Below are 15423 nucleotides of genomic sequence, written 5' to 3' on the forward strand. Positions count from 1 at the left end.
CTGTTTTAGAAGTAGTTGGGTCAAAAAATTGTAATAAGTATTTAGGTCACGACAGAAATACTTATTTAGTTGTATGCAAAAATGCCCCTCTGCATCCAGGCACTCTGCCCCCTCTGCATCCAGGCACACTGCCCCCTCTGCATCCAGGCACACTGCCCCCTCTGCATCCAGGCACACTGCCCCCTCTGCATCCAGGCACACTGCTCCCTCTGCATCCATGTACACTGCCCTCTCTCACGTTGCCCCCTCTGCCCTCTGTCACACTGTCACGCTGGCCCCCTCCTCTGCCCTCTGTCACGCTGGCCCCCTCCTCTGCCCTCTGTCACGCTGTCCCCCTCCTCTGCCCTCTGTCACGCTGTCCCCCTCCTCTGCCCTCTATCACGCTGTCCCCCTCCTCTGCCCTCTGTCACGCTGTCCCCCTCCTCTGCCCTCTGTCATGCTGTCCCCCTCCTCTGCCCTCTGTCCCCCTCCTCTGCTCTCTGTCCCCCTCCTCTGCCCTCTGTCAAGCTGTCCCCCTTCTCTGCCCTCTGTCACCCTCCTCTGTCATGCTGTCCCCCTCCTCTGCCCTCTGTCCCCCTCCTCTGCCCTCTATCCCACTCCTCTGCCCTCTGTCCCCCTCCTCTGCCCTCTGTCCCCCTCCTCTGCCCTCTGTACCCCTCCTCTGCCATCTGTCCCCCTCCTCTGCCATCTGTCCCCCTCCTCTGCTCTGTCCCCCTCCTCTGCCATCTGTCCCCCTCCTCTGCTACGATCCCTCTCACTCTGCCCCGCGCCAGGCGCCAGCCATAGAAAAAAAAAAGAAAACAGGAATTTAACAATCCGCCGGGCGCCGGGACCCAGCGTCCTCCTCTCTCCCGCAGCAGCTTGTCACTGACGTCGATATTCAGTGACAGCTGTGGGAGAGAGGAGTCTGCTGGGTCCCAGCACCCGGCGGATTGGTAAATTCCTGTTTTCTTTCTTTTTTCTATGTCTGGCCCGCGGCACCCCAGTGACAGCCCCGCAGCACCCCTGGGAGCCGCGGCGCACAGTTTGGGAACCGCCGACATAGACACTCTGAACATTTCCAATATTCTGACACACTGTCCAAATGTCGACAGGTTCAGGGTCGATAGATCAAACCCAATCCCTTCATTCTAGCATCCTGTTATGATGTATTTATGATGCTGCAATTTTCCCTTTCCTTTAAATGTCTTTATATGTTGATGACGTGTGTTAGGATTATGTCTTGAAAATGTGTGGCATGCAGATTCTCTGTTCCACTAGTGGAGGTGCTATTCACGACTTTGTAGACTTTTTACCTGTAAGGGATTAATCTTTTCCCTCACCTCATTACCTACACCTGTTTCCCTGCTTTATATTCCATCCCCTTGATCTGTTTGTCATTGTTAGCTTCCTCCTATGTACAGATTGTTCTTCTTACCTCTAGCTGTATCCAGCATTTTGTTCCAATGTCTCACCAGTTTGTTCCTGTTTTACTGCATCCCTACAGACTCCTGATCCTAATTGCTTGTTATTTGACCGGATTATTTCCCCATTACAGTCTGCTATTCCATATTATGTTTTCAAGTTGAGTTTTCTTGCACTTCAGTGACTTTTGCTTCTTTGTTATTGTGGCTGTTATTATATTTATTCCAAATATAGTGAACTCTTTGCTGTACACTATGTTTTTTTTCCAGAATAAGGGCTTTGCTATACTGCTATCATGTGTGTTAATCTTAATAAAATTTACTCTTATGTCACCTAATTTTGACTCCCGCTCCAACTGCTTCAGTAAAAACACACTGTGATGCATAACAACATATTCTTAAATATTTATTTATATATTATTATCTTTTATTTATAAGGTGCCACAAAAGGCTTGTAGCGGAATATATGACATATACAGTAGTACATAATATAAAGACAACAATGATCCATAACACATTACATTATACATAATACATGAAAACATGAAATAATACAAAGATCCGATATACTGATTAAGCAAAACATAGTGAGAACAAATGTAATATCCAACATGAAGTTGGCCTGAGCTCAAGACAGCAGGGCTAGGGAAGCAGGCCAAGAGGTACAGAGGCTGATGGAATGGTAGAAGGAGAACAGATGGAAATAGTAGCCTGATCATGAGAGCTTATATTCTAAAGGGAAGGGGAAGACACAAAAAGGGTGATATCTTGTGGGGGAGTGGAGGTGATAGCTAAGGAGTTAGGAGGAGAGCTGATAGGCTTGAAAAAAGATATGAGTCTTAAGGCACAGTTGAAGCCTTGGAAAGTATAGGCAGGGAGCCACCTTGTCAAAGTCTTGTAGGTGGGAGTAGAAAGAGGTAATTAATGATGTAGTGAGGCAGCAGCCATTGACGATGTGGAGGGGATCGGCAAGAAGTGTAGGTAGAGATGCGGTAGGATTTGTAGGGGGAGGATTGGTTGAGAGCTTGGTAGGTAAGGAGTAGAAATTTATTTCTGTAAGCTTTGGGGCGCCAGTGTTGTGACAGAGAGTAGTGGCAGAGAGGGATGGCTGAGATAAAGCAGCAGGAGAGAAAAATAAAGCAGGCTGCAGCATTGAGGTTAAACTTAAGAGGGGCAAGGTGAGAGTCGGGTAGGCCACATAGAATGAAGTTACCCTAATCAAGGCAGTAGATTACAATAGATTTCATAAGAGTTTTGGAGGCTTCCATTTTGAAAATGGACTGGATCTTGGATACATTCTGGATGTAGAGGTAGCAGGATTTAAAAATGAACTGAATGAGAGGTTTGAAAGAGAACGAGGAGTCAAGGATGACCTATAGGCAGCGGACTTGAAGGTCAGAAAAGAGGGTAGTTTTATCAAGAGAATGAGAAATAGGGGAGGTGAGGGATCCATGGAGAGTGTAGGACACACAATTATTTCAGTCTTGGAAATATTGCATTTAAGAAAGTGCTGAAACATACAAGATGAGGTAGCTGAGAGACGGCAGGAGACACAAGACATAAAGGAAGGAGAGAGATCTGGTGAGGAAAGATTTGGGTGTAAACAGCTTACAGGTGGTACTGGAGGCCCTATGAACTGATTAGGTCACCAAGGAAGAACATGCAGAAGGAGAAGAGCAAAGGACAAGAATGGATCCTTGAGGAACTCTGACAGGTAAGGGAAGAAGGGTGATGTGGAGTCAGTTGTAGAGATTAGAAAAGGAGCAGTTTGTGATTTCGCAAACAGAAGGTCGTTAGTGACCTTAGTGAGGTCAGTTTCGGTGGAGTGGAGGGAGAAAAATCCAGATTGAAGTGGGTCAAAGAGAGAGTGAAGTGAGAGAAAGGGGACGGTGGTAGACAACATATTTGAGAAGTTTGGAGGCAAAAGGAAGGAGAGAGATAAGGTGTTAATTAGAGAGAGAGGCAAGGGACATTTTTTGAAATTTGGGGGAGACAAGAGCATGCTTAACGAAGGAGGGGAAGGAATCAGAGGAGAGCAATTGGTTGAGGAGTTGGAAAAGGTGGTTGTAGGCCTTGAAAGAGCTGGAACAGAGAAGGTGAGAGGGAATATGGTCAAGTAAGCAGGTATAGGGGGTGATGATGGTAAACTGGTGTGGACCTGCAGATACCAGTGTGACGGAAGAGGAAATGTGTGAGACAGGCAGTGGGGGGTGATAGTGGGGATCAGGGGATGGAGATAGCATTCACATGGGTGGGAGCTGAGAAAAGTGGGTAGGTAGGGGGAGAAGGGACTTATGTTTCATGGCAAATTCACTCAATTTTGAAGAAGGGGTTCCAAAATCGAGAGCAGAGAGTAATGGATGAGGTTGTTGAGGATGCTGGACTGCAAGGGTGCACATTATATTGAATGAGTGATAGTGGGCGAAGTTGGGTCATTCCGTTGTTTATCCTACTGCCTTTATTATGAAACTGTCAATTTCCATGAACTTACAGTTTTCTTACTGTCACTTCTAAATTTCCATATAGCTACTTCTAAATTTTCACTTTGGCCACTGATAAGGGGCAAGAGAGGGAGAGAGGGTTGAAATGGGATGAGAAAAAACTAGGAGGGCATGGACACATTGAAGAGAAATAACACTTGAGAGTGGAGTGGAAATGAGGCTGATTTGGGAGTATCAATGGGAGATAAATAGGCAGGAAAAAGAAGGAGTGATTAGAGGGAAAAGATTTCAATAGGGAAAGAAGAGGGAGGGGATAGGTAGGAGAAAAGGAAGCAGAGAGAAGAACAGTAAGGGGGTTAAAGACAGCGGGGTGAGAGGGGATAGGAGGGCAGTGGGAAAGATGAAGGAGGGGTCAGTGATTCAGAGCAGGGGCAGAGAAGCAAAAGAGAGAAGAGAGGAGAGGAATAGAAAGGACAAACTTAATAAAGAAGGTGGTGGGAAGAGAGGGGAGAACCTAGTAAGGTTAGAAAAAGAATGCAGAGGGATAGAGGAAGAGGACAGAATGGAAAAGGAGCAAATAATGATATGGACCAAATTATAATACTGATATAGTTTCTATTAGTGAGAATATCAATAAATATGTAATAAATAGATCTTGATTTTTCATTCTATACTAAATGAATGGTCACTTAGACAAAATTTTTTGTAAGTGAATGGATCTTACATATGGATTCAATCATTACAGTCTACATATAAGTTATCACACCCCTGTAAGTATAATTTGTAAATGTAAGATAATATTCTCTTTGAGAATCGTATATATCTTGGAGTTCCATTTATAGGTAACAGTAATGATGGTGACCAAATGACTAATATCATTTATTAAATATCATTTATTAAATAAATGACCCCACTGAGTAGTGGCAGAGATATCTATATAGCTTAATCCAATTGAATACTGTATATTTCCAGTGCAATTGGAAAATTTATACATTAGGTGTAGATTTTGGAGACATTGGAATGCATGTTAGCATCCTAATACAAAGTAATTATGTTGCAACAATTCTTTTTTTCTTCTGCATTTCTTTCTACTTTATAGTTTTAATAATTGGCTTGAAGAAGAATGTTTTAAATCTTCAAAAAACATTGGTATACATCTGTAAATCATGTTACAGTAAACTCTGACTTTTCAATTTGCTGTGTAGCTTGAACCAAAGATTAATTCATTATCATTGTAGATGAAAATCCATGACCAAGGTGCTAGTTAGTCCAATGAGAGAGGATACTTCCTGTGAAAGGATAGATGGCCCGGTATCAACTCACCCACCCGTTACCTACAATCTATAGACTTTGTTCATTATTTTGCCTAAAGTGGATGGATTTGGATTCACTTATTCTGATGGTATATATTACATGTAGCCTGCAAAGACATTATTGCCTGGATATAGATGAGGCAAAGTGCGGTTATGAACTAGGAGATGATGGACAGAAAGGCTTCTTAAATATAGCATGGTGCTTTATTTGGACTACAAAATTACTGCTATACTGTTTTCTGGCTAGTTATCCCCTCCCACGGTGAGAACAAGAAGTTTAGAGCAGCTGGAGCCCCTTTCCCATCATTAAGGCATGGAAGGTTGAAAACATAGTTGCTATTCATCAATTTGGATTTTGCCCTGCAGTAACCAGTTTGATCATTCATTGTTCTGCATAGGACTGTGTCAGACTTCTAGGCACCATCACAGCAGTGAATAACGCCACACAGGGCTGCTCAACCACTCCACCAACTCCAACCCCTAGACACATCCCGGCCAATGCTAAGGCAGCTGAGCTCAAAATCAATTTGCAGATGTGATTTCCTTTTGGGAATTTTGAACTAGTTAAAAGAGCCCTGCAAGGGATTATCTCATTTTTATGGAATTTACTGAGCTTGGAATTGGAGTTCAGTCTCCTACTACCTTCAATGTGCATTTGGATTGAAGCTCTGTTTCTTAGTTTCATCTTTGCCTGAACATTCTGCTTCAACTGGAACTGTTCATAAGTCTGTCCACCACATGTCCCTTTTGTTGTAAAATCCTCTGACATCCCTGTTTCCTGGCCAGCTACTGCCTCCTATTGTGAAAACAGGAAGTTGAAAGACTCTGGAGCCCCTTCCATGCTTTTATGACATGGATAAAACTGGGAGTTGCTCTTAATGAACTGTGATTATGATCTTCATAAACAGGTTTTAGCAATTATTGTTCTCCCCTTGACTCTGCTAGACTCCTAAGCACAATCCCAGCAGGGGACAACCCCTCGTGGGGGTGACCATCCTCTAAACCTGTCTCCAGCCCCTAGACATCTCCCAGCAATCCTAATATAGCTGATCTCTGGAAATCTGGTTATTTGTGGATTATCTGAGCTTGGTGATGGAGTTATGTCTTCTACCAGCTCCATTGTGGTTCCAGAAATGGTGCATTTTAGTCACTTCCTCATTTTACTATTGTTATTTAGCATTGTGTTTCCAATAACTATTTTGTTTTGTATGGTTTAATAAAATAATTTTATTTCATTTTTTCAAGCCAATTGTTCTGGTGATATCTGAAAAATTAACATTATATTTTATTATATATTGTTTTATATTAAATATGGACCTTGTAGTGCTCCATCCTAGTCGTGTCTTCTATAGGACATCTTGCATCATGGAAAACTCCACATTAGGAGCTGCTAGTGAATTTGCCCTCCTGTTGTTCCTATATAAGTAAGGTGACTGGAGTCCAGACTCCTACAACGCTTGTAGAGAACTTTTGGTCAAGCAGCTAGGATCATCAAGTCATGAGGCAGGACCTATATTCTCTACAACTTGGTGAAGATTTTACATCTATGAGAGCTACAGCTTGGGAAGGAGTTTTAATGCAAGTCACCAGGACTTCCAAATTTTTAAGTGAGTCTATAATACCAATCTAAAAGATTTTACGCTATCCATCAGTGGAGAAAAAAGCAAACGAAGGAGTTTGCAGTTACTATCTGGACTGAGAACAATATGCTTACCAATTGGTTATGATACTCTCTTTACATTTTCACTGGGTAAGCTTTTATTATAACTTGGCCCAAACTGCACACTTCTTATGGGTTGGTCGGGAGCAAGTCTTATAACTAATGAACAACATGTACTGGATTATTAACTTAAAACCGCTTTTGATGTTGGCGATTGTCCTGGTGCTTATTTAATTGGATTTTTGTTATTGAAGCTATTGTTTTTATAGCTGTATCTGTTATGACTCGTCAAGCTCTCTGGCAGAGTAACTAGATAGATAGGTAGATAGAAAGTTAGTTAGAGCTAGGTAGATAGATAGTTAGTTAGGGATAGGTAGGTAGGTAGTTTGGTAGGTATTAGATAGCCATTTGGGTGCTAGATAGGTAGTTAGTTTAGTTCTTAGATAGATTAGATAGATAGTTTAGGTAGATTAGATAGGCAGATAGATTAGCTAGATAGATTTGATAGGTTTTAGATAGGGTTAGTTAGGTCTGTTCTCTGTCAGAATCTGCCCTCATTCATGCTGTCATTTCTAGGTAATGCTTCACCTGACCAGCCTGTTTCTCTGAGCTCACTCACCTGGCTCCTCATTATCACTTGTAGCCTATTGGTTCTGCTCTCCTTAAATAGCCAGCTAATCCTCTGCAGGATTGCTGATAATACGTTTACCATAGTGTTCTGCTCCCTTGTGTTTTCCCTGTTATCTGTTCCTGTTGTTTCCTGCCGGCTTAGTGTATCCCCGTGCACCAGACCCTTTCATTTCTACTCTTCATTGGATTTTCCTGTGTACCGACTCGGCTCTGCTTTAACACTTCTTCTGTGTTGATATCCCATGTACCAGACCTGATTCTGTTCCTGACTATTCTACTACCTTCTCACCAGTTCCAGTTGACTATCTCCTGGACCCCAGTAAAGTCGTGCTCCCAGGCATGGCTCCGACATGTTCTGCAGCTCCTTTGCTCATTCTAACCTTTTACGGAGACACAGCCCCTGCAGCATCTCTGCGCTCATATTTCTGCAATCTTCCTCTGGCTCCGGACTCAACCTTGCCACAGGTACTTTTGACTGTTTACATATATCACTGTGTTCCTGTAATTGTAGTTACCCCTGGCAACCGCCTAAGAACTGTTTTCCTCAAATCTCTGGACTCTCATCGGTACTGTGGGTTGTAGCTACTCCTGGCAACTGTCTAAGAACTGTTACCCCTAAATCTCCAGACTCTCACCAGTACTGTGGGTTGCAGTTATTCCTGGCAACTGCCTATGTTCAGTTTCATAATCTTCACCTACCACTAACAAGTTCCATTCCTTTTTCCGGACAAGCACCGTTACAGAAGTTGCTGTGTAGCAGGGGACTTCTCTATCAGCTGTTCCTATATTTATTCCAGTGTCCACCAGTGATATTTCAGTCTTGACACCATCCACTCGGTGTCTCACCTGACTCCCTCCTGCACCTCCTACCCTACGGCCTCCGTAACTCTATTCCTGGGTTCTCCCCAGCTAGTGCACATCTCACGACCCTCTGTATGTCTGCATCCAAGTCTGTCCCCACCACTAGGGGCAACAGTGAACACCAGACTTTTGGAGCAGACTCCGGGTTCTGCTGTAATGGCTGGAGGGGTTCCTAACAGTATCTGTATTCTGCAATTGAAGATACTATTGTATATTCCATCTCTCCTTGCCTGTGAAATTCAAAGAACTCTAAGGTGTCAGGGAATACCTTCTCAGTTCAAGCTCTAACCCCTGGCATTTTGACAGTGGGCTACAAGATTGTTAGAAGAAAGCTGACAGACTGTTGTAATTTTCTCTTTCTGTCATAGTATATATACATTTGGACTGCATTGTTGAGTTAAGTTGAAACCCTTGGATTAGGAAATCAGAGAAGAATAAATTTGAATTTAAATTGATTCTTAAATTAAATTCTGAAAAATAAAACAGTGCATTGTGCTGCATAACCATGTTCCAGCACTTATGATGATGACCATAAAGCAGCATTCTCTTTTGTGAGCAGGTTGACACAGGCCTTCTCATTAGTTGGCCTTGGTATTAAGCTTTATTTAACGAGATGGATTTTTTTATCTGGTCTCTTGAACAAATATTCTGATTATAGATAAGTTGAAATAAGGGGAAAATAGAGTGGTAATGTAAACACATCAAAATGTATTTCATGCATATCACTCCAAGTACCCCAGTAGAAAGAAAAATAAGCTGCTGGGCTTTATTGAGGAGGTAAATCCCTATGCAATAAACTGTGTTTTCATTGCTTCTTGCACTGATATTGCATTTTAGAAAGAGACAATTACGTTTTCCCAATGATATAGTGACCAAATGTATTTTATCAAGTTATTTTAGCAGCTCTATTAAAATATAGAAACAGTGATGCAAATAGTATACCCTGTTGTATTTAGAACAAAACTTAATAAATTATTGAAATATTCTTATTTGATTGCAATAAATTCACATCTTGTTTTGCTGAAAAATCATTTAGTAAGATGGAAATACTTTCTAAGATAATTATCTCTTCATATTTTTAGAATATATGTTTTCAATTTATATCTTGTATACATTGTAATTGTTATTCAATAAGGCTAGTGCTTTTTGCTATCTATTTCAAATTGCTAACAAACCTTCAATGATATTATATGAAAAGAGATTGCAGAGATAATAGTTGTTACATTTGTGAACTTATAACTGAAATTAAAGTATGCTAAATTTGTATTATTTTAACAGTACAGTATGTATATATGAATCAAAATACATATATCTGCAAGTTTTAATGAAATGCAGGATATTTCCCACTAATATAAAAAAAATGACATTTCTGGTAAAAGCAATCTACTTCTGACAGCTGTGGATGAAAAATATTTTTTTACTGCATTCCTTGAAAAAAAGTCTTTTGAGTTCATAAAATCTATAATATTATTAAGGCAGCTCTATTCTGTTCTACTCTATTTCACATTCAGAAGCTAAGATACGGTCTAAAAAAAAGGCATGGTTGTCGGAAAAAATTACTACAGAGACTTAAAGACCCATTCAGCTGGAAACCATTAACCTTTAATATATAGATGGATGTCTGTCGTTGCAAGAAAGTATCTCTCAGCTCAAAACATTGTATGTCAGCTCTTCAAACTCATTCATTAGGAGAGTGTAATCACATGTCAGATAATTAGTCACAAAGGTCCTAAATGGTCATGTGATGGCAGAGGAAAGAGAGTGGCATGGTTTTGTTATATGAATGTGCAGAAAATGGAAGTTACAAAGCCTCTCAGCTTACTACCGAATGTCATGTGACTGTGGTTGCCAAGGTAATTGCATGACACTTAGCAAAATGTAAATCATTAACAACAGTTTGAAGAAAAATGTAAAAAAAACAAAAAACTTCATGGAGTAAATTTTTTAAACTGCAATCCTGGCAAATCACCCATATTCAATGACATGACTGGCCAAATTTAAAACTGCAGTTTGATTAAAGGCACAACTTGCCTTTATTTAAATTGCCATTTTAAATCTAGGCAGAAATCTTGTTGGATGTAGTGGTTTGCTAGAATAGCAGTTCAATACATTTATCCCCATGTATCTTCTTACACATAATCAGAGTGATAATGTATTCTATAGTAATATAGAAAAACACTATCATAATATGTTATGGGTTTGTAGCTTTACATTGGTTTTCAAACATTTTGGAACAAAATCAGAGAAGAAATAAGCCTGCGCTTGGTATATCCCATATTATAAATGGTACCAGCTGCATGGCAATATAAATATAATACATGCACACAAAACAAAAAGACAGTTGTTGTAAGCGCTTATCCTTAACACCGCATATCTGTGTGTATCCAGCAATATGAAAATATGAGGTATTAGTTCATATTTTGATCAAAACATTTAAGCCTGCATCCCAGTATCAAGGACAACTCATTATATCCAGGTCCTACACTGAACTTTATGCTTCAAACACAATTAAATGCAGGTAATTTGACAAATGAAGGTTATTAGAAGCCATATTAACTAAATGGGCTGGATAAAAGTATAATCATATGTATTTATTTCTATTTGTGAACATACGCCTTGCAAATTCTCCTTTGATTTCAATCAGATGCTGTGGTTGCCACCTTCTCAGATCACTACAGAGATGCTCCAATTGGACAATTGTGTACCTGCTGCTATACCTCCACATCAGACAACTCATGGTGCCTTGCCATTTTGTGTTCGAGGCCATATCTATGTCACAGGATGGACATTAATTCTTATGTTCCGGCGTGAGATTGCAATAATTGACAGACAACAATTGTAAAAAAGATAATACAAATGTGTATTATAAAAGATATATATAAAAGTAATAAATACTTAACTTTGGAATACAATTTTATTGTTGAGAAATATTTTGATCTGAGGAGCCCCATTCCTTTGATAGCACTCAATGAAATCAGGATGGATTTGTTGGACACAGCTTTCTTGACAACGTTCCAACTGATGCTAAACTATTTGGATATTAGCTGCTCGTTAAATTTCTGAATTCAACCCCCTTCACCCCCTCAGACTAGCTAGAACCAGTGCTGAACATATAGAAATGTCATTGTACTATCAGGGATCATGGTATAAATTATATCTTACAGAACAGGGGGGCTTGCATGAGTCACAAACAAACAATTCTGTTAACCCTTCACATCATAACATCTGCTTGGACAACATGTCTTCAAATGAAGCGATGGCTGGATAAAGCCAATCCTCCTCCACCAAGCATTGGCAACCAAACTTTGCCCAATTTTTGTGGAAATCCTTGTGCATCTGGTGGTGGACAGGCTGCACTATGTGAACCAGCATTCTGACTGTCAACATTATGGTTTCAACATTCTGAATGTCAACATATTCATTGTGGAGATTTCTACTACATCTCACAGTATCAGTGAGTGTGACATCTGATCTATTTAGTGGAGAAAAAACAAGGCATTCTTTGACTGAGCTGCACACCCCAAAAAAGGAATAGATTTCTTTGTGTTTCTAGCTGGAAGTAATGTTGTGAGGGGCAGTATCAGCGAGTGTGACATCTGAAGCATTTAGAAATGAAACAACAGGATGCTGTTGCTGTATGACTGAGAGTGGCACACCTAAAAAAAACTGATTTTTATTTCAAAATCCAAGGTGTTTTGAGAGGAAAGCTATTGTGAGTGGGGCAGTCTCAATGACATATTTTGTAAGAGAGCAAAAAATGGGAGGTTCTTTGACTGCGAACAGCACACCCCGAAAAATAAATTATTTTCATTATTTTAAAATCCAAAATGTTTTGAGCTGAAAGCAATTTTTATGTGGTGCAGAAACATTGACATCTTTAATAAGTAAGCAAAAAACAGGGTGTTTTATTATTGTGATCAGCACACCCCAAAAAACAAATATATTTGTTTTGTTCAAAATCCAAAGTGTTTTGAGCTGAAAGCAATTTTGGAAGGAGTAGAATCAGAAACATTGACATCTATAGAAAGAAAGCAAAAAGCAGGGTGTTTTTTGACTGTGAACGCACACTCCAAAAAACAAATATATTTCCTTATTTTAAAATTCAAAGTGTTTCAAGGTTAAAGCTATTTTGTAAAGGGGAGTCTCAGTGATACCTTTAGTAAGCAGCTAAAAAAATGTTAATTAATTTTTTTTAGAGAACTAATATTCTGCATTTAAATTTTATTGTGAAGAATTGTAAGGTAACATTCCCTCCTTTCCATATCTCAATGGCCATTCACTTGGTAAGGTGGCAGGTACAAGTAGCTCCAATTTTTAGTAGCATTACTCCTCTTGTCAACCAGGGATCAGTCTACAGATCAAGAGCATCCCAGTACTAGTACTAGCAGTAATAGAAATTTGTTGACATCTACCAGTTAAAAAGATCATGCAGGAAGAAAGAGTAAGAAAGCGTGCTCAAAATCCAAATACTGTAAAATTCAGTCTGGAAATGTAATGAGTAGTAATGATGATGATTTAGACATAAGTATTGAGAATGCTACTTTGGAGCTTGCAAATGTGCAAAAGGATCTGAAAATGAATGTCTTACTTGAAAAAGATAATGAAGAGAATGATGAAAATTATGTTGAAATAAGGAAGCTACCAGTGGTACCATCTAATGCCAATGGTAAGCCCATTTTAAATTTTTATATTTTCCCCAACCAGATAACTTTCATCAAGGCATCTGTAGACTTTGTGACAACACAATAAGCAGATGTAGTGACGTTGATCATCTCAGTTGTAGTCAGTTTTCCGGCCGTGGAAAACCCAACAGTACTTACCCCGGCAGGAGGAAAGCAAAGAGCTGCTCGCCGACTCACTGAAATGACTGACAGCTTCCAAGGTAGACTTTTGTCAACTTCCGCTCTTGAAGAAGCCAGCAGCGGTGGCTGACGCCACATTGAAGAGACTCAATATAATCCGACTTCAGGTAATAATTTAAGGAAGCAACACCTGTACAAGGTACATGGTATAGTAATGAACCTACAATTGCCTACAAAAATGTGGCAAGTAACATATATAAAGCTAGAGGAAAATTAATCGATCCTCTCCTCATCGTCAGATTGTATGTTTTAATTGTCGCACAGATCCTCTACTTAAGAAGATGGAAATTAAAACTGTATGTTTTATATTAGGGCAAATTGATCGTAAGTGAACCGTGGATAATCCTTGTCAGAACATCATAGTTCTACACGCTGACAAACCGTCTGGACTTATACGGTGTATCAACCTTCTCATATAACAGATGATTCAGATCCAATTTGTGGACCACAGCTGCTCTAAACACATAAGCTAGGGGTATATTATTTATGCAGTGAGAGATATTAATTGACCTTGTATATTAGGTGATTCTCACTCAATAAATTAACTTATTCCCTATATAATATGTGATATAGAGACTATTAGGGAGCATTCAGTTTTTTAATCACCAATTTTAATCACTTATCACATATACACTTGTTTTGTTTGTTATATTTCGCTGTAAATTTATAATATTTTAATCTTTTGATAATAAAAGTTAAGTTTTAATACCTGAATAACCTTATAACATTATTCAACTAATCATGAATTATGGAAGTGAGCAGTGCATCATGTTTAAAAACCCTTCTTTTCTCTCTCTCTTTATTTAAACATTTGTAAGTATGTCTAGTTTAGTTAAACATGGGTGAAAACAGGGATGTCTAAATGTGAATAAATAATCTAAAGTATTTAATGTCAATACATACCATCTAGCAAGGCCTCCGTCCTTGGCTGGCCGCCGCTACCTTGCCTTCCTCCTCTGCCTTCACCACCGCCTTCTCCTCGTCCTCTGCCTCCACCTCCTCCTCCTCCTCCTGCTGAGGCTCCCCATTCGCCTCCACCTCCACCTCCTCCGCCAGAGGCTCCCCAACCGGCTCCACCTCCACCGCCAGTGACTTCCCAACCGCCTCCACCTCTTGCTCCTCCTCCTCCTCAGGGGCCTAAGTATGTGGCATTGGAGGAGGATTCACATTTAAAATCTGGACACAGATTTCTATTTGAGGCAGGCCACCTCCTTGGCAATCTTTGGAGCTAAAGTTTGAAACTATTCAGAAAATTAAAGCAAGTATTTGTATTACAGTATTTTATGCGATTAATAAAGAACTCACATCTTACTATCTTCACCAGGAGCTGTGCCAAAAGCTGGTGCTGACAACAGCGGAGGTCGCTCCTGCACAATTGTGCGCCAGCAGTTAGAGTGCAGCCAAATGTAGCGGTGCACCCTCTGGTACGCACGCAGCTTGGCCTCATTACTTATGTACCAACCAGAGGACATAGTTTTCATGCCCTAGGTCAGCACCCTCAGCTCTGTCCTCGAGAACGTCATGGATCTCAGCATTGCCATCTTTACAATCTACTCTCCAATACTCTGCTCTCTGATTGGTTAGCAGAGCACATGAGTGCAAGCTCACATCACTCGCGAATCATTTCTACACCCGTAACTAAATGTCTGCCTGGTCATTCAACAATAGCATTCAGGCAGATACATTTTTTTGTAGGACACTTCAAAGACATTATTGTAGTGGGTACACTTTGATATGTATTACGAGAGATTACATAGCTGGTTTCAAAAAGGGAAAATACTGCTTATACATAAAGCAATTTTAGCGCAATTTGTCATTTTACATGAGACGTGTATTATTGTATATGCTGGTGGAAAGTGACACATTTCGAGCTACACTCTGCTACTGGGTTTGCCACACTAAACCCAGGAGTAAATACACTATAGCATTGGTGTCCTGAATCATTGTAATGTATTTAAGTAAAATCTTTAACGTGCCAAAATTTTAGTTTAAAAACCACTCTGATATCAATAGTCATTATGTTTTGCTTTTGACCTCTCCCTTGATTCTTTGGCGTTGTTTCTGAATTTGTAAAATTTTTGCTTGGTGGTCTGGTCCAGGATTTGGAATTGGGTGAGTAGTCTGTGCCGTAAACTAGGCTGATGAAGTAGCTAGAGGAATGGAATCTGTCCACTTTACTTTCATTTATCCAGCCCTCATAAGGGGGGGTGAGGGCCGTTACTGTGGGTTGAGAAGTGACTAGATTTGCAATAG

The sequence above is a fragment of the Mixophyes fleayi genome, chromosome 5, assembly GCF_038048845.1.
Source record: "Mixophyes fleayi isolate aMixFle1 chromosome 5, aMixFle1.hap1, whole genome shotgun sequence".
NCBI classification, from domain to species: domain Eukaryota; kingdom Metazoa; phylum Chordata; class Amphibia; order Anura; family Limnodynastidae; genus Mixophyes; species Mixophyes fleayi.